This window comes from Thalassophryne amazonica, chromosome 15, assembly GCF_902500255.1.
Source record: "Thalassophryne amazonica chromosome 15, fThaAma1.1, whole genome shotgun sequence".
Taxonomy (NCBI): Eukaryota; Metazoa; Chordata; class Actinopteri; order Batrachoidiformes; family Batrachoididae; genus Thalassophryne; species Thalassophryne amazonica.
The window spans coordinates 73,031,531-73,051,151 of record NC_047117.1 but is presented as its reverse complement, the minus strand read 5'-3'; the positions used below and the strand labels follow the sequence as shown (position 1 = coordinate 73,051,151).

The 19,621-nt window shown below is 40.6% G+C and overlaps 1 protein-coding gene across 7 annotated transcripts in view; it reads left to right on the top strand.

The window, feature by feature from the left end:
• Positions 1 to 19,621, top strand: part of slit2 (slit homolog 2 (Drosophila)) — a 251,610-nt gene that overhangs the window by 67,420 nt on the left and 164,569 nt on the right. Inside the window, exon 1 of one of the 7 annotated variants that reach the window (XM_034189378.1) lies at positions 9,396 to 9,581. The exons of the other annotated variants lie outside the window; for them this stretch is intronic. The gene's annotated coding sequence lies outside the window, so the exon portion shown is untranslated. Of the gene's footprint in view, positions 1 to 9,395; positions 9,582 to 19,621 lie in introns of those variants that run through there. 7 annotated transcript variants of the gene reach the window in all.

The window sequence follows — 19,621 nt, the reverse complement described above, 5'->3', positions numbered from 1 at the left end:
ACTGTATGGTAAAAAGTTCTGAAGTTTCATACAGTTACTGAGGACAGTTCTGTCATTGTTTTCACCAAGTTTCGTGTTTGGACTTTCGTTTACGCATGCAAGTTTTGAACCATATATGTTATGTGTTAACATAACCATATGTGTTATGTTATATATGTTATCGGCGCGGGTTGAGGAGCGGACCTGCGTCTGACGGAACCCAGCGCCAAAACAACCAGAAAGCGGGTTCCAATAACAAAACAATTTTATTTTCCCCCTTCTGTGCAATGCAAAGTGTACAAACGTAAAATGCGTCAGTCCGGCGGAGTGAAGGACGGCGCGCTCTCCAGCGCCCAAAAGGATCGAAACCCGGCGCTTATGGACCCACGTTCACTGCCAAACACCCCCCAGGTGGACACGACAAACCGACTCTGCGAAGGATAGAAAAGGTGAGGTAAGTCAGCAGCTACAACTAATATCCTTCAAAGGCACACACTATCAGCAACACATTCAGGTCTGAATTTAAGCTTTATATAAATGAGCAGCTTCTCACAACAGGTGGAGGATCATCAGTCCGCATGCCACGGCCGTGAGAAGCGAGCTGCACAATTGTCATCAGTATTCACATATACTGCATAACAAAATACTAAATTACTGTTAACAATTATTCAGACAATCAAATCACCTCTGATGTGTGCTGACAGCATGTGTCCCTCACCCGTCCTCCTTCACAGGCACGATGTGTCAAAACCCAGGCGCGGTCCTCAGCGTCTCACAAACGAACGTCACAAGGTCGAGTTCCCGGCAATTCTGCTTGAATCACACATGGCTTAAATGCAGAACACCATCTCATTATCTGCTTCAGCTGAAAGTCTTTAAGGTTGCACGTGAGCACCATCCACAGGTGCTGCACATCACGTTGATGAGGGTGAAGGACTCTTCTGCCAGCACCTTCTCCACAGACAATAAATCAGTTTGCATACCACCTGGAGAGTAAAGAAAAGAAAAGAACACCAAAATGTCCAGCCAAACCCCCCCAACACACAACAATATACCTGATTTTTCACAATAGGGTACCGTTGGATTCCTTCAATGAAGTCAAGTTCAATGCAAAAGCATGTTTTTCATGTATTGGTTGGTTTTGGAAAGTCTAAAATCAATTTCACATGCTAAAAAAATTGTCCAATCATCAACAAAGATGGCACAGTGGCTCTTCAGACCAAACCTCACAATTCTATCAATGCAGATGTTTTGATTTTTCAAAGCATTCTCTCGTCACAGCCAACTGAAATACATGGGGAAGCTGGAAAATTAAGAAGTAAGGCCATAATTCATCAGCAAATTGACATATCAAAATCAAACTTGGAACATGGGATTTGGACCGTATTGTGAGGAAGCGCAAAATAATTGAGGCCACTTAACCTTAAGGAGGCACTGGTTTTGGTGGGGGATTCTCTATCCGACGTTGCCTTTGTTGAGTACAAAAACACTACAAGTGGCGTTCAGCGTGCATCTGTGTCACTTCAGCTGTGTAATACTGATATGCTGCTGAAACATAAATTATCAGTGTAGTTTCATGTGTTCTTTCAAAATTCTATCTGCCTGATAAACCACATTTATCATGTTTATAGTTCTGGTCTATGTTGATGTTCCCCTCACATACTTTTTACCTCTTATGGTCTGTTTCCTCTGTAACAATCTCTCAATAAGATGATAACAGTCTTTGTTGAGTTAGGTAGAGAGTTGGTTCTGGGCTGTTACGTAACAACAAGAGCAGACGTTAGACAACAAGCTGAACACCTGGATGTTAAACACAGAATATATAAACATAGAAACACACATTAATATAGTTTTAAAGAGGGGAGCTGAGCGAATGAGTAACCCAAGGCTATGATGTCAGCCTGTTTTACAGCTCCCATAATTACAAGCAGCATTCTGGCTGGGACACTGTTGACGTGTGTGTGTGTGTGTGTGTGTGTGTGTGTGTGTGTGTGTGTGTGTGTGTGTGTGTGTGTGTGTGTGTGTGTGTGTGTCCGGGAGTGCTCCGAGGATTCCTGTCAGAGTTGCTTTAGTTGGGCAGCGTTTGGTGTTTCCCAGACATTTTATGATCCGAGGATATAAACCACCTTCTCGGTTCACAGTTGCATCCGTATTATGCAGTATTAGATACTGTGAACTTTGAGCTTGTGGAAGAAAAGGCCGTGGAATTCCCCTTGTTACACAAACATATTTTTCCGTTGTTTCAATTGTTTGTTCCCATTATTTCCCCCATACGTTTTTAGGAAAATTTAGACAAAGTCCCCTTTGAACTGCCCATCATTCCATTTGGTGAATCACTACACTCCTCCACCCAACTACAGAGCTGGATTTTATTCAGAAGTTTCCATTCTGCACATCTGAAGGATTTTATATATATATTTTTTATTTTACAAAATGAGCCAAACTTCTTCAATGCATCAGTGACTACTTTTGTCCTCACTCGCCATCTTGCAAGAACTCATCTTCAATCACTGACATTTGTCTTGGCAAACAGTTGTACAACTAATGATTTCTGATGAAATCTGATGAAAAAAGAAACATGGAGGCGATCGGATGGATGGAGGTGCAGGAGGAGGGCATGCTGCAGGAATGAGGTGCTCAGCTGTTTCACCTGAGGGATCTACTGCTCCTGTAAATGATCTGTTTATGCTGTTTGGCCTGCACAAATAGATCTGTTTTCTTGCCTCTCATTTCTGTCATTTACTGAGACCACCATGTAAACAGCAAGATTCAACAGCACTAGATTCAAGCGCACCCACCTCTTAAAGGCATTGACAGACAGCAGTCTGATTCATTTAACCCTCTTGGGTCTAGGGGTATGTTCTCAATTTTTCCATTGTCACATTAATTCCCCTTTAAATGTATGTTTTCTCCTGTGACAGACTAGTGTCCTGTCCTGGGTGTACCCTGCCTCGTGCTCTATGACTGCTGGGATAGGCTCCAGCCCCCCGCGATCCTTGATTGGACTAAGCGGTAGAAGATGGATGGATGGATGGATGTTTTCTTTAGTACATAATACCCATATGTTGCATATCAAAGTGCTCAGAACAATCTCATCTTTCAGAATATGTGACCTACAGTAATTGTCTAGTACAATGTATAGAGAAATAAGTTGAAAAATAAATAAATCTGAAAAATGAAATTCTTCAACTCTATTGAAAATACACCTTTATTCAGGTGGACAAACTGTTTTGATAAAAAAAAAAAAATGAAAACACTTATGAGGTCCTCCATATGTAAAATAAGTCCATGAGAAGTATGAGTCCAGAACTGACATTTCAGGGTACTTTTTTGTATTAAGTATTCAGTATTTTTAGTACTTCAGTATTTTATTTTATTTTATTTTTTTGTTTTTTAGATGACATGCATTTCTTCCTGTGTTGTGTCAGCAAAAAATAAGGAACTTTCTGCAGCAATGGCTGACAGCAGAGGAGAAAGAAGAGGAGACATACCTTGTGACCTTCTCCAGCCTCCAGGATTGGTTTTGAGGCACTGATCATCTAGTGGGAGGATCCCCTTTGATGCTTAGACTTGGTGGTTTTAGGAAGTGGTCAAATGAAGTCTGTGATCACTGATTTATTAATCGACCCCAGAGGGTTAATTGATGTCATCTCCGGAACACACGCATTATTGATAGAATATATACAAACCCCTTGTGCCCTGTGCCTTACTGTGCACTCAGATTATGTGCTGCGTAAATAGTGAAGTAGAGTTGGACATGACCTTCATGCACATGCACTTTGCATCATGCAATAATGAATGCAAAGACAGGACCCTTAACTTTGCTCCTTTACTCAATTCTGTCAACAAGTTGCAGTCTGTGTTCAGGGAAAGAAAATGGCAGAGTAAAAGTGATCTTACAAAGTCTGTGTGTGTGTGTGTGTGTGTGTGTGTGTGTGTGTGTGTGTGTGTGTGTGTGTGTGTGTGTGTGTGTGTGTGTGGCAGGGGGTGGGAGTACATTTGTCTCATGCTCATCAACAATAGCATCCAAAATCTCTTTGGTCTTCTGCACTTGAACTAAGCAAGGATGGCGATGGCGGGGGTCACTAATGGTTGAAGGCAGTGATGTGACAGAGAGAGAGAAGGAGGAGAACTTTACAACCACAAGATTTTATCACCTGAAAACCTGCATGTTCAGACGAAACCCACAAGTATGAATACAAATTTGTGTTTGTGCTGCCTGATGTTCCCATGCAGGTCTTTAAGGGAGCAGAAACTCAGTGTTCCAGAAATGATGTGCTGGATTTAAGGTGGCCTTGTGTGAGGAGGAGGAGGATGCCTTGAGTCTCCATTTCTAACATCACAGCTGTGCTCTCATCTTCTGCTACAGGGGATAACAGCCATTGATTTGGTTTGACTGACCTGCTTGTCTGGAACTACGTTACGTTTTGGTGGGCGGTACTTGAGGTCCTCAAGTGGATGGTTCAAATCCATTTGGGGCAAGTCCAATCACATGTTGTTATCTAGAAGGTGCTGGGCACAAAGCTGCTGGATTCATGGTCAGTCACAGGTGAGCTGTGTGTGTTCTGCAGGCACATCATTTACTGATAGCATCATCTGTCATTCCCTTTAAACAAGGTGTGAACGACACACATGCTGTGATGTAGATAGGAAGCGAGGGAAAGGCATGTAGAAGATTTGTGGTGAGGAAATGGAACTGTGCACATGCACAAAATCAGATGGCACGAAAAGACCTCATGTTGTGACATTTGAATAAACACATACGGTATGGCAGGGGTGGCCAAGTTCGGTCCTCGAGAGCCACCTTCCTGACACTCTTAGTTGTCTCCCTGCTCCAACACCCCTGAATCCAATGAAAGGCTCATTAAAAGACCGCTAATGGGTCTTTCATTGGATTCAGGTGCATTGGAGCAGGGAGACAACTAAGAGTGTCAGGAAGGTGGCTCTCGAGGACCGAACTTGGCAACCCCTGCGGTATGGGAATACTGCACCACCTTTAACACCTGTTACTCTACTGACCACTGTGTGTGGAACATGCACTGTAGGCTACGTCTGTTTCAGCTGGACCTCACCCATGCAGACAACCGCTTTGCAGCCAGAACGTTTAAACATAAGTTTGATCTGTTCATCTGCATTTAAATGTTTTTGCGTGTTTGTTCACTGTGGCGCAGTTGGAGTGATCCTTCTTTGTTTGTTATAAGGTTGGAGTGTCACATTAATGTTTGTAATGGGATTTTGTAATAAAGCACGGGTTATTAGATATCTTAATGATGTGTTATCATATAATCTGGCTGATAGAAACATGCTAGCGGTGTGTCTGGCACACAGATGAGCGCAAGAACATTTGGTCTTGAATGAAAGCGGGTGATGGGTGTAAGAATGGCAATGGTGTGGGGTGGAAACTACCAGTTACACTTGTAAACTGTGAAGTGAGTAGAAGACATTGCCCTTCATCTCTTTACACAGTCAGGACCATAAGTATTTGGACATTTAAAATTTTTGCAGTACTGCCTGTGCACACCACCACAACAAAGTTTAAATGAAACATGTGCTTGTAGTGTAGAATTTTACTTTTAATTTAAGGATTTTAACAAAAATATTATACATATTGTTTTTTTCAACTCCATTGTGGTGGTATACTGACTCAACATTACAACAATTTTATTACTGTTCAACTACTTATGGACCTGACTGTAGTGAGGCATTTGAAATTCTCAGCTTTGTCTCGTGTGCTTTGATGTTTGTCACCTCTATATGATGGAGTGTCCCGCCCTCTTTCTCTGTGTTAGTCAGTGGAGCAGAAACAGACAGTCAGGTGACTTCTGACTGGCTGTTTTCATGATTGTTTGTTATTGAGCAAAATGGATACAGATAATTGAACAGTTTGTTTGGTGTGTGTGTGTGTGTTGCTCAGCTCTGCAAATGACAGTTGTTGCCGTGGTAACAATTAGGCGCTGGGAGACTTTCAGGTCAAGGTTAACCAGCATGTAAACAATTCAGTTGATTCCGACAAGATGGGCTGGACATTTGATTGCCGTTTGTCCTCCATGAGCACCTGAAACAGACAGAAAAGTCAGCATGTATGTCTGTTTTTTTTGCCATTTTTAACCATGCTGGCATAAAGAGGGCGTGTCTGTGTAAATGTCTGTCTCTGTGCTTGTGCAAACACACACCTGTTGCTTCTTTTGTTTTGGCTCTACATATAGCCGTCTATACATATACAGTATATCATGGCAGATCTTGTCTTGGTCCACATGTTTTACAAATGGAATCGTTAGTATTTTCCATGTCTCTCAAGATCGTGAAAGCCTAGGTCTTTGGGACATTTTGCTGATTCTGGGAAATGCACGACGTGTAATATAGTATACATACAAGTAATACAGCCCTGAAGTAAGGGCCCATGTAGCTGTGTAACTGAGGCATAAGAGCAGCATCAGCGTAAACGCAGTGTAAGGTCTGTGCACTGTGTACAAGGGCACAGACTACGAGCACTCTGGATGCAAAATAGCTTTAAATTCCATTGCCAAACTGACAATTGAAACATTAAATATATGCAAATAAGTCACCTTATTTATGGAATCCATCACTGAAGGATAAAAAATATCCACATGTTGCACACAGGTTAGTCTTAAATTCATAAAACAGCCATTCTGAAATAGAGCTACCAGAAACAACTATTTTGATAGTCAACTAGTCAACGATTATTTTTTGCTATTAGTTGACTAGTCGGATCATACGTAAAATTGCAGCTTATCGCATTTTATCAATATCGATACCATTATCGATACATTATCGATTACGCTTATCAATCCAATTCCTTATCAATACCTCTTGTGAATTTTCTGTGCGCTACAAGTAGGCTTTACAGGTTTTCTATGTCAACATTTTATTGAGTCTTAAAGTAAATAAATATGAAATTGGTCACTGGATCCTTAAACTCTGGACATAAATAAACTCTACGTGGTGGATCCTTGATCTCTGGACATAGATAGAAAAAAATCTATAGTTTTTGTCAAAAGCATTTCCTTTCAGACATTAACAGCATGCATGTCACTCCATATGTCTGGGCTGAGCTCAGCTGGCTACTGGAGTCTGCAGGTCTGCAGCCATACAGTCTTGGGCTGCTCCACGTCAGCCAGAACGTCTCATTTTGGGAGGGAAAACAAAACATTTTGATCGATTGCAGTTTATAGTTTGAATTACAATGTTTGGAAAGAGGTGTCATTTGATTTAAACGGTGATTCGCTTTGAAATTATTAATTCCGAGCGGACTAGCTTTCTAACTTGACTCAGCGGTGCAGCGTTTGGAGCAACAGAATGGAGAAGGATTCTCATTTCTTTCTTCCAGTTCGTCACTTTAATCCGCACAAAAGTGAATCACGATTGACATATTTTAATGGCTTTGAGAGGGGATAAGAAGCGGAGTTGCCGCTTCTGAAGAGGAGCGAAGCAAAAATCTAATGAAGCAGCGGATTGAAGCACTGCTTCATTGGTTCAAGGTTCAAAGCAAATGACTTGTTGACTACTAAATTAGTTGTCGACGGTTTCAATAGTCGATGTTGTCGTGACTAGTTGACTAGTCGCGGCAGCCCTTTTCTGAAAAGATACAGAGAGAGGTTAGGAAGAGAGGATTTGGCTATGCTATCCACGATATTTAGCTTCCGCAGTAAGCGATTGTCATAGTGAGACTAGTTAGATAGTCAAGTCTGGGAGCATGCGCTGGTACTGTGCTTCACTGCATCCACAGCACCATGGGAACACCTTGTGTTATGGAAGACAACCACCCAGAAAAGACAACTCGTCAATTCCTACATCTCAAAAATAACAATCTGTTGTAGCCAGGTTAAACATGGGTGTTCCCTTGGCCTTCTCCAACCACTGCAGTCCTCAACACTCAGATGCTTATGTGCTGGATCATGCATAAAGATATGAGCCACATGGCCAAAATTTCAAAAATTGACACTCCCTCACAATGCAAGTGATATTCCCCATCTTAGTCTCACTAAGCAACTGCTCATTTGATACAAAGTTATTAAACTGGTACCCAAGGATCTTTCAAACAGACCTAGTACCAAAGATATCTAGACATCACCTTGGTTCACTGGTTAGCGATCAAGTAAGACAGGAAGGACCAGGACCAGAACCCTAAAAAGTTGGACCTTCATTGTTCTGCAAAGATATCAGGATGACCAAATCCCTCTGTCCAGTGACGTTGTGACTCCACAGGTTCTTGCCAGGTGTCCCTTGATCTCAAAGGCAATGGACCCAGAGACAGAGAATGTCGCATACAAGATAAGTGATTGTCTTTAAAAAAAAATACACTGTTATCTCCACATATATAAATACACTTCTGATGGCCAAGTCCAGGAAGTCATTTAAAGGTTGGTCCAGGTTGATCACAAACCTGAACACTCAAATGCTGCAATAAGGGTATTAATTGACATTGCAAAGATTGTATTGTAGTGTGTAAAGTCAAGGTCAGTAAAAAGTACCTCAATTGCTGATTTCCACAACCCTACGCAACACCCAGTCCATGCAAGTGCCGAACATCATCGTCATCATCATCCCTGGTGAACACCAGTTTTCAATGGGAAATACTCAGATAGAACCACTCAACTCAGCGAGCATTTAGTTTGCAATTACCTGCTCTAGATGGTCATTATCTATGAAGTTTTTTAATGTATGTCTGTGGAATGTACAGTTTTCTGTATTTAGTAAACTAAATGCTCAAATAAAAAAAAGGGCAGCATGGTGGCTTAGGGGTTAGCACTGTTGCCTCACATCAAGGAGGTCATGGGATTGATTCCCACAAGTGGCCTTTCTGTGTGGAGTTTGCATGTTCTTCCCGTGTTTGCATGGGTTCCCTCCAGGTGCTCCGGTTTTCTTCTACATCCAAAGAATGCATGTTAGGTGAATTGGAAACTTTAAAAATTGTCCAGGCCTCTCTTGTTAAAAAAGATCTTGATCTCAATGGGACTAACCTGATTAAACAAAGGTTAAAAAATTCACTGACCTGTATTTTTTTTTTACCTTGGTATTGAATTTGGTTTGGAGAATTGTGTAATTTTACTGGTCATGGTACAGACCACTACATCTCTGGTATCATGGCATCCCTAATTATGTGGACAGCATAAAATGTCGACAACCACATTTTCTGAAATTGGATTGTGACACACAGATGCCATAAGTCCCACAGTAAGTCCTGATATATCACGTATGAGCTGGACATACTATATGGAGCCCTGGTAGCCCACGGCACATAATCACCTGACTTTTACAGATACTTTTCCTCTTAATCTCTGCGTCCCCGCCACTCCTCCCACACTCTGCTCTCTCTCCATCTGAGCTCTTCAGCTCGGTACTCACTGCAGAGAATTTAATGTTTGTTATTCACAGCTCAGCTCAGAAATCCCATCTAATGTGTGTATGTGTGCTTATGGTGATTGATATGCATTAATGATGTAAGGCGAACACCCATTAAAGGCTGGGAAACTGTAAGCACTGCCTTAAACTGTGACTATTAGTCTGGAAGTTTCCGGCATTGGCGAAACAGACGGGACTGCAGTGGCAGATGTGAGAGAAAAGGCCAACAGGAGCAGGTGGTAAGTTTACTTCACCCCTCTGGCCCAAATGCTAAGAGGGGGATCTAAAGCTCAGCTGTTGTTGCAGTGTAACTACACTTGTGTGTAATGTGCATGCACATGTGCATTTGTGACTTTATATGATCTATATCTATACATGAGAGAAAAAAAAAGAGAAAAGGACTGAAAAATGGTGCTTGTATGTAGCACATAACATTTCCTTATTTTATTCCATGAAGTGAATAAGCACAGTATTCTTTTGCAAGCAGTAGTGTTCACCTAACAGCTGGCTTTCGGCAGTTCAACTTGGTCAACCGATATTGGAATGTTTGTTCCACAGACATAAATGAACCATCATTCGGTAACTGATCTTGATCTGCAGTATGCCTTGTGGTCTAAAGGACATAGAGCAAGAGTATTTAGGTGGTATCTAACTCCGCATTGCTGCTTACATGGAGTGTAATAATATACTGTATTTATACACAAGACAGACTCTTCATGACATCACCTCTAGGGTTTATGAAGAGCTGGTTTGAAGCTCAGATAGGGAGGTTCCAATTATTGCCATTTGAGCAGTGGCTTATTCTGCCTCACTTCCAAACAGGTTGTTAAGTGCACACTGATTTCCCAAACTCCTGTACATTGATTTTGGTAGCTAGCACAAGTCAATACCATCAACAGTGGGATGTCTACCTTGAAATTTGGTCTAAATTATTGTGGGTGCTTGATCTTGAAATAACTCTGTACAAAAGAGAACATCTCTGCAGGTCATAATAGAGAAGCTTGAATGTTTGACTGGACTGGGTTGCTTGACGCGAGGATGTTTCGCTTCAAATTGCAGAAGCTTCCTCAGCTAAAATTCTTGCTCTGGTAGTCTGACTTCTGTCTGACCCTTGTCAAGAAGAACAAACAGAAGCCACAAAAGCTGGAGTTTTAAACCTAACCAGACGCCTCCTACCGAGAGGCAGACTGCTATAGGCTAGTGACTAAGCAATTGCTTTAATTAGCACCTATTGTGCTCTAGTTAGCACCCTCCTAATGACAGCTGTCCCTCCTAACGATGGGACTGACGCCTCTCCTGATGGCGTGAATGACTTATTACCATGAACAAAAGACTGAAACTGCGCCCTCTCTGCGGTGCTGGTATAGCCTTTTGTGTAAAGATTGCTCAGTGGACCTCAGTCTGCAGTTCAGCTCCACCTTAAAGACACTAACCACACGTTTGAGGACAAGGAAGTTAAAATCTTAGCCAGAGAGAAGAAATGGTTTGAGAGAGGGGCGAAGGAGGCATTCTATGTGAAACAGTTGAAACCCAGCCTTAACCGGGGAGGGGTCTGAGACACGCTTTGTCCCCTGTTTACAATGGGGTACTCAGGTCAAAGCAGTTTCAGTCTTTTGTTCATGGTAATAAGTCATTCACGCCATCAGGAGAGGCGTCAGTCCCATCGTTAGGAAGGTCAGCTACCCTGTCATTAAGAGGGTGCTAACTAGAGCACAATAGGTGCTAATTAAAGCAATTGCTTAGTCACTAGCCTATAGCAGTCTGCCTCTCTTTAGGAGGCATCTGGTTAGGTTTAAAACTCCAGCTTTTGTGGCTTCTGTTTGTTCTTTTCGACAAGGGTCAGGCAGAAGTCAGAGTACCAGAGCAAGAAGTTCAGCTGAGGAAGCTTCTGCGATTTGAAGCGAAATGTCCTTGCGTCAAGCAACTCAGTCCAGTTGAAGATTCAAGCTTCTCTACTATGGAAACCACCTGGACAACTGAGAGCCTACACAGAAGTCTCTGCAGGTCATTTATTCCAACTGCAGTCAGACTTATAATACGTCAAAATGTTTCTAGCACCATAATCACTTGCTGATTTTGCACTGTCAACTACGCGTACAGTCACCTTTTGTGCTTTATTGCATGCACAACTGTGAAATTTATCCTGTGCAATAATGTTACCATATCTATACATACTTATACTCACTATATTCTATTTTTCATGTAATATGTTCACATCAGTATTTATGCACCTGCTAGCAAACATATATATACTAAAAATACAATGTATTTTAGTCACCATTCCTTAATGTAAATATTTTTCTTTTTCTTTACTACTGTATAACTCTTGCTGCTGCAACAAGTGATTTTCCCTGCTGTGGGATCAATAAAGTTTACATTTACATCATATGTTATTTTAAGTCTCCTTTTGGGGTGCTAGCATGTCTAAATCATAAACACCTTATTGACAGTTTTTGAAAAAAAAATTTAAGTGAAAATTCATTTGGTATCAGTTTTTAACTGATATTTTTAAATCACAAGCAAAATAGATGTTTCTCTTGTTGTCTCTCAGAACTCCAGCAACTTTAAAATTGTTTAGCTTATACTATACTTTATGCTATAGCTTATACTGCTTTCCCCAGCTTTTGTTGACCAGTATTTGTAACTGGTATTCTGGAAACCAGTCAACATTGGCAAACAATTAACTTGACCCATTGTGTAATTGCTCCAGAGGGTTCAAGTTGTGTGAGGGCCCAAAAGCTTCAGAGGGCTTCTGAAAAGATGGAGAGAAGACAGAAAGACCATGTTTGTTTTGAAATTCTCTCTTCCTGAGGTCAGTGACACTGAGGCTTTTAGTGGCTGCTGGAATCACGCTCCTGTAACACCTTGTCTAATTGGTTAATGACATATGATGTCATAACATGCTCTGTGTGACTCTGCCAATATCGTCCATCATCTGCTTCTTTATGTTTCTTTCTTCTGTTTCTATGCCTTGTTCTTTAAATGCACACACTCTCTCCTTTTGCTAAAGTAGCTACTGATTGACAGAAACAAAATGATGCTAAACAGACCGGTTTGGGTGTGAGTTCTACTTCTTTGTATCATACATGTGTAGGACTCTTAATCTGCCTCCTTTGCAGTGTTGGCAAGTCATGATCACAGTTAAATAGAGAAACGAATAGAGGGGCCGTGTAAACAATAACACACACATACAAACACACACACAGGCGGCGTGCAAGAAATCTCAGTATCCTTGAAAACAATTCACAATGATTTTATTGTATGAAAATGAATGGATACACATCACAAAAATGGTACATCATGAATGATATTTTACACTATTTTAGCACTAAACTAATAAACCAAGACAAAATGAAATAAATACTACTTTAACATACTTTTTCATCACCTCAGTTACTAAGGTGGTATTGCTGTGTGACCTTGCAATTTTGACTTTGAATGTTAGAGTCCCCCCCTTACAGTTTTGTAATAGAGTGGTAATCCTGAACCAGTGGTCTTTTAATAAAATGAAGTAAAATTAAAGGTATTTCTGTTACCTACATCACAGACGTCTCAAACAAGCTGTGTGAACTCTACATGATATTTATAGCAGGAGAATATCTGTGAAAACAGTCAGAATTGTGGGACTTTGCAGCTATTTAACATTAAACCTCAGACACATCAAAATGTAAAAGGTAAATAAAAACTAATTTTGTCCTGCATAACCCCTTTTAATATTTATTTTATTTACTAAAGATCATTTTCATTTTACCTCTGCTCCTTGAAAGTTAAAACCTGGTTGAAAACCCTTTTTAAACTCCATTTTAGATATTAAATAAATGTGTGGCTGTGTTTAATTCATGATCATAAAGGTATAAACAAGTGTGCAGCGCAAAAGTCCAAGGGTTCACACAACACAATCACCTATTAACCATATTTCCATGACCGTCAAGTTATGTGTTAGTGCAAAAAGTTTTTCTTAGCAAGTTACTTCTCTGAGAAAAATGATTAACTTGTGTATTGACTCATGCGACGAGCTCAGCACAAGAAAAAAATCCCCACAGATCTCTAATCATCACGGCCTCAGTGGTGTCAAAATCATTATGGATTTCCAAATTAATGGATATTTGACATTATTTGTCATTATTCATTGGTGTTATCTTTTATTGGTGTTATTAAAAACATTTCTGGTCTGGCAGTGGTCCTCATATCTATATAACAATGAACACATATATTCTTCACTGATTATTCATGTATTGGATTTGAGAACATATGTATGTGAGAGTGACAAAATCTGTATATGCAGCTGGGTATGTGTGTCAGAGTCTAAGAATGAATTATGGCTTGTACAGCCCCTTAATTTTCCGCTCCTGTGTGTTTGCAGTATCGCTGTCTGTCACGTGTGCACGCCCGGTGTTCTGTCTGGCCTTAAAACCCTGGGCCAAAAATACCAACCCTGTCAGGCCTCTTGTTGCTACCTTCTTTCTCACATAGCCCATAAATGTAACAGTTCTTCACGCCGCCTGCACTGTTGCTGTGCACAGACACAAAGAGGAAGCTAAAATCTGTTCAGCAACAATCTCCCGTTTTCTTCTGTCTGCTAATCTGTAGTGCGGCTGCACGAGGCTCACCCCCCCCGTCACTGAAAAGCTCACTGACCTATGCTCACATTTAAGACGACGGATGTTGCCTGTCCCCCCTCCTCCCGCCACCCCTCCCAAAATCCCACAAGCCCCTATTTCAGTGGCAGTGACCCATATCTGGTATGAAGCATCTGAAATGCATCTGCACCACTCTAACCCAACGTGCATCCCCAACATGCGCACGCACACACATTTACTCACATGTGCACCTGTTTACTCTCAAAGGAAAAATGTTAACGACACGCTCCACACGTTTGTGATCCCGTGCACTATATCGAGGCAGACGTGCGGTCATTCACTCAATTGCACACACACACACACACACACACACACACACACACACACACACACACACACACACACACACACACACACACACACACACACACACACAGATTTACAGCAGACAGAAAAGCGGATAATGGAATTAGCGATCAGAGCTCTGTGTGTGTCATAATCTTGTCATTATACTGTCCAAATCCTCCTCTAATCCACGACCCTTCTGGAAAAATGAAATTGGGATTACTCTTATCTGTCTCCATTACACATTTCTTTTTCAGTGAATGCACGGGTGCATTCACAGGCACTGTGAGTTTTTACAGTATTCACTGGAATGTCAGCTATCGTCACTTTTTTCCTGCTGATCCCAGGCCTCTGTTTTTTTCATGAAGCTGGTGTGTGTGTGTGTGTATATATGTGTGTTGGCAGAAACCCATGCCTGATTTGGATGGGTTTTGTGTGTGGCTCTTTCTCACACAGAAGAATGCTCAGGGTTGCACTGGAATTTTATGCCGGTACTCAAATGAAAATCCTGAGCTTAATACATTGTGAAATGGTCACCTGCATCTATAGCCACTCCATTGCATTTTTAATATAGGATTTAACGTAAAGATACAAGACACAGAGCTACACTGATGCAAATCTGCAGAGCTTATTCAATTTATGCAAGACATTTGGAAGCATGTGATACAGCTGTCAGACACTGATCTAGTCGAGTTGCTCTCTGTATGTCGCAGTTTGCTGCGTGCTGTGCCTCTGTATGCATTTCTGTCTCCCACAAAAAGAAATACAACCTCAGTTCCATTAAAGTTGGGACATTGGGCCTCATGTATCAACGTTGCGTACAGCTATATTTGAGCGTATATAGGGTGTACGCCAAAACGGCTGCGCTACTTGGCATTTATCAATGTGGTCGTTGGCGTACGCTGCGCTGAAAATATACACCAGGTCGAGAGGTGGCGTAAATTATACACAAAAATGAACCAGCGCTGGAATCCACATAAAAATGAAGATGATCAACATGATAAACAGTGTCATTATACAAATCAATGCATATGTTACATAAATAGCACTTTCCTGATTATACTACATAATAATCAATACAAATCCCGCCTTTGCGGGATTGTTATGGAGCACGATCCGTGGTCACAGCGCTGACTGCAAAGACAGCGCTGCACGCCCTTTTCTCCAGACTTCGAGCCTGGAGCCAGAGCAGCGCTGAGCTTAACTTCATGTGGTGTGATCGTTTTAGACAATGAAATTGATAATAACAACTGTAGTTTCGTCATTCCCTTAATTCACCCATGCTGCAACCAGGTTTTGTCATCTCCATTCGGTTGTCACAATAAAATAAATACAGAAATACATTTAAAAAATAAAGAAATCTGACAGATTAGGCGTGTCTTATTAACTGAGCGAGCAAATATCCACATGTCAAGAATTATTGACATGTGAAAAGAGAATACAGTGGTCCCTCGCTATAACGCCGTTCACCTGTCGTGGCCTCGGAGTCTCGCGGAGTATTTAGTCCAATTTTGCATGCCTTTTTTTTTACAGTGTTCTGTGTTCTGCGTATCTGTTTATAAGAATCTTGTTGCCCAGAAGAGAAAAGAGCGGCAATAACTACTCATAACTGTGTTTGTCAGGACGCAGAGGAGCGATCTGTGAAATACTGGTGAGTCACTATTAATAATTTCTTATGTGTCCGACCTCGTTCATTGATCATTAAAATTTATTTGTTAGTTCTAAATGCCATCATAATTATTTATAGGAAAACGTTCTATTTTTATTTCTCAAACAAATGTTTGGGCCTGAAAACAGTTTGGTATTATTTTCCTACTAAGGTTTGAACTTTGAGAGTGTTTACACACGAGAGAAAAGTGAGAAAATGTTCATGCCTGATTGAGAAAGTGTACAAACTGTGTAGTGAGGGGTTTTATAGCTTTGAAATGTCTACAATAATTGTAAAAAATAACGCTGACTACGTCGCGGTTTCGCGTATTACGGGCTGTTTTTTAGAACGTAACTCCAGCGATTAATGAGGGACCACTGTAACACTTTTTTGATTATACTACAAAACAATTAATACGACGGCCACTTTTGACGCTCTATTAGCACGCGTCGTGATTGGTGGAGTTCTTTTTCTTTGCCGTCTCCCGGCTTCCATGTCGTAAAATGAGGGTGTGTCTGAAGCGGAGTCTGAATATTTATGGGCGTGTTTATTATAATTACGATCGTTTCCACCTGCCGCATTTATCAAGATCACGTCAGGGGTATGCCACAAATGGGCAGGTGCGCACTGCTTGATACATGTCACGGCAACTTTGGTGTATTTCAAGTTTACGCCGTAAATTTATGCCACAAGTGCGCAACATTGATACATGAGGCCCATTGTGTGTAATGTAAATAAAAACAGAATACAATGAATTGCAAATTCTCTTCAACCTATATTCAGCTGAATTCACTACTAAGACAAGATATTTAATGTTCAAACTGATAGAATTTATTTGTTTTTGCACAAATATTTGCTCATTTTGAAATGGATGCCTGCAAAATGTTTCAAAAAAGCTGGAACAGGCAACAGAAGACTGGGAAAGTTGATGAATGCTCAAAGAACACCTGTTTGGAACATTCCACAGGTGAACAGGTTAATTGGAAGCAGGTGAGTGTCATGATTGGGAATAAAAGGAGCATCCCCAAAAGGCTCAGCCGTTCACAAGTAAAGACAGAATGAGGATCACCGCTTTGTGAATACCTGCATGAAAAAAATAGTTCAATAGTTTAAGAACAATGTTTCTCAACGTTCAGTTGCAAGGAATTTAGGGATTCCATCATCTACAGTCCATAATATAATCAGAAGATTCAGAGAATTTGGAGAACTTTCTACACATACGTAGCAAGACTGAAAATCAACATTGCATGCCCATGACCATCGATCCCTCAGGCGGCATTGCATTAAAAACTGACATCATTGTGTAAAGGATCTTATTGTCAGTTAACACAATTGTAACAGCGTGGCTTCGTAGTAAAAGAGTGTGGGTACTAGACTGGCCTGCTTGCAGTCCAGACCTGTCGGCCATTGAAAATGTGTGGCGCATTATGAAGTGCAAAATATGACAACAGAGACCCCGTTGAAGTCGCACATCAAGCAAGAATGGGAAAGAATTCCACCTACAAAGCTTCAACAATTAGTGTCCTCAGTTCCCAAACGCTTATTGAGTGTTTTTAGAAGGAAAGGTAATGTAACACAGTGGTAACATACCACATACAACCCCTGGCAAAAATTATGGAATCACCGGCCTCGGAGGATGTTCATTCAGTTGTTTAATTTTGTAGAAAAGAAGCAGATCACAGACATGACACAAAACTAAAGTCATTTCAAATGGCAACTTTCCGGCTTTAAGAAACATTATAAGAAATCAGGAAAAAAAAATTGTGGCAGTAACGGTTACTTTTTTAGACCAAGCAGAGGGAAAAAATATGGAATCACTCTATTCTGAGGAAAAAATTATGGAATCATGCAAAACAAAAGAATGCTCCAACACATCACTAGTATTTTGTTGCACCACCTCTGGCTTTTATAACAGCTTGCAGTCTCTGAGGCATGGACTTAATGAGTGACAAACAGTACTCTTCATCAATCTGGCTCCAACTTTCTCTGATTGCTGTTGCCAGATCAGCTTTGCAGGTTGGATCCTTGTCATGGACCATTTTCTTCAACTTCCACCAAAGATTTTCAATTGGATTAAGATCCGGACTATTTACAGGCCATGACATTGACCCTATGTGTCTTTTTGCAAGGAATGTTTTCACAGTTTTTGCTCTATGACAAGATGCATTATCATCTTGAAAAATGATTTCATCGTCCCCAAACATCCTTTCAATTGATGGGATAAGAAAAGTGTCCAAAATATAAATGTAAACTTGTGCATTTATTGATGATGTAATGACAGCCATCTTCCCAGTGCCTGACATGCAGCCCCATATCATCAATGACTGTGGAAATTTACATGTTCTCTTCAGGCAGTCATCTTTATAAATCTCATTGGAAGGGCACCAAACAAAAGTTCCAGCATCATCACTTTGCCGAATGCAGATTCGAGATTCATCACTGAATATGACTTTCATCCAGTCATCCACAGTCCACGATTGCTTTTCCTTAGCCCATTGTAACCTTGTTTTTTTTCTGTTTAGGTGTTAATGATGGCTTTTGTTTAGCTTTTCTGTATGTAAATCCCATTTCCTTTAGGCGGTTTCTTACAGTTCGGTTACAGACGTTGACTCCAGTTTCCTCCCATTCGTTCCTCATTTGTTTTGTTGTGCATTTTCGATTTTTGAGACATATTGCTTTAAGTTTTCTGTCTTGACGCTTTGATGTCTTCCTTGGTCTACCAGTATGTTTGCCTTTAACAGCCTTCCCATGTTGTTTGTATTTGGTCCAGAGTTTAGACACAGCTGACTGTGAACAACCAACATCTTTTGCAACATTGCGTGATGATTTACCCTCTTTTAAGAGTTTGATAATCCTCTCCTTTGTTTCAATTGACATCTCTCATGTTGGAGCCATGATTCATGTCAGTCCACTTGGTGCAACAGCTCTCCAAGGTGTGATCACTCCTTTTAGATGCAGACTAACGAGCAGATCTGATTTGATGCAGGTGTTAGTTTTGGGATGAAAATTTACAGGGTGATTCCATAATTTATTCCTCAGAATTGAGTGAGTCCATATTTTTTTTTCCCTCTGCTTGGTCTAAAAAAGTAACCGTTACTGACTGCCACAATTATTTTTCCTGATTTCTTATAGTGTTTCTTAAAGCCAGAAAGTTGCCATTTGAAATGACTTTAGTTTTGTGTCATGTCTATGATCTACTTTTTTTCTACAAAATTAAACAACTGAATGAACATCCTCCGAGGCTGGTGATTCCATAATTTTTGCCAGGTGTTGTACAACATACCACTGTCCCAACTTTTTTGAAATGTATTGCAGGCATCCATTTCAAAATTAGCAAATATTTGCACAAAAACAATAGTTTATCAGTTTTAACATTAAATATCTTGTCTTTGTGGTGTATTCAATTGAATATAGGTTGAAGAGAATTTTCAAATCATTGGATTCTGTTTTTATTTACATTTTACACAACGTTCCAACTTCATTTGAATTGGGGTTGTGTCACACTCACTGAAACATGCAGCAGCATTTTAAAATCTGCTGATGACCTCACAATGCTGTCATTAAAATTCAGCGTGAAGAAACGAATACAGATTGTAAAAGTACAGACCTAAACAGTCAAAACTTTGTGAGTAATGCTCACTTTAAAAGCTAATGGTGCTGTGTACTGAATTGGATTGCGGGGTGTCTTGCTTGTGTCTTGTCCTGC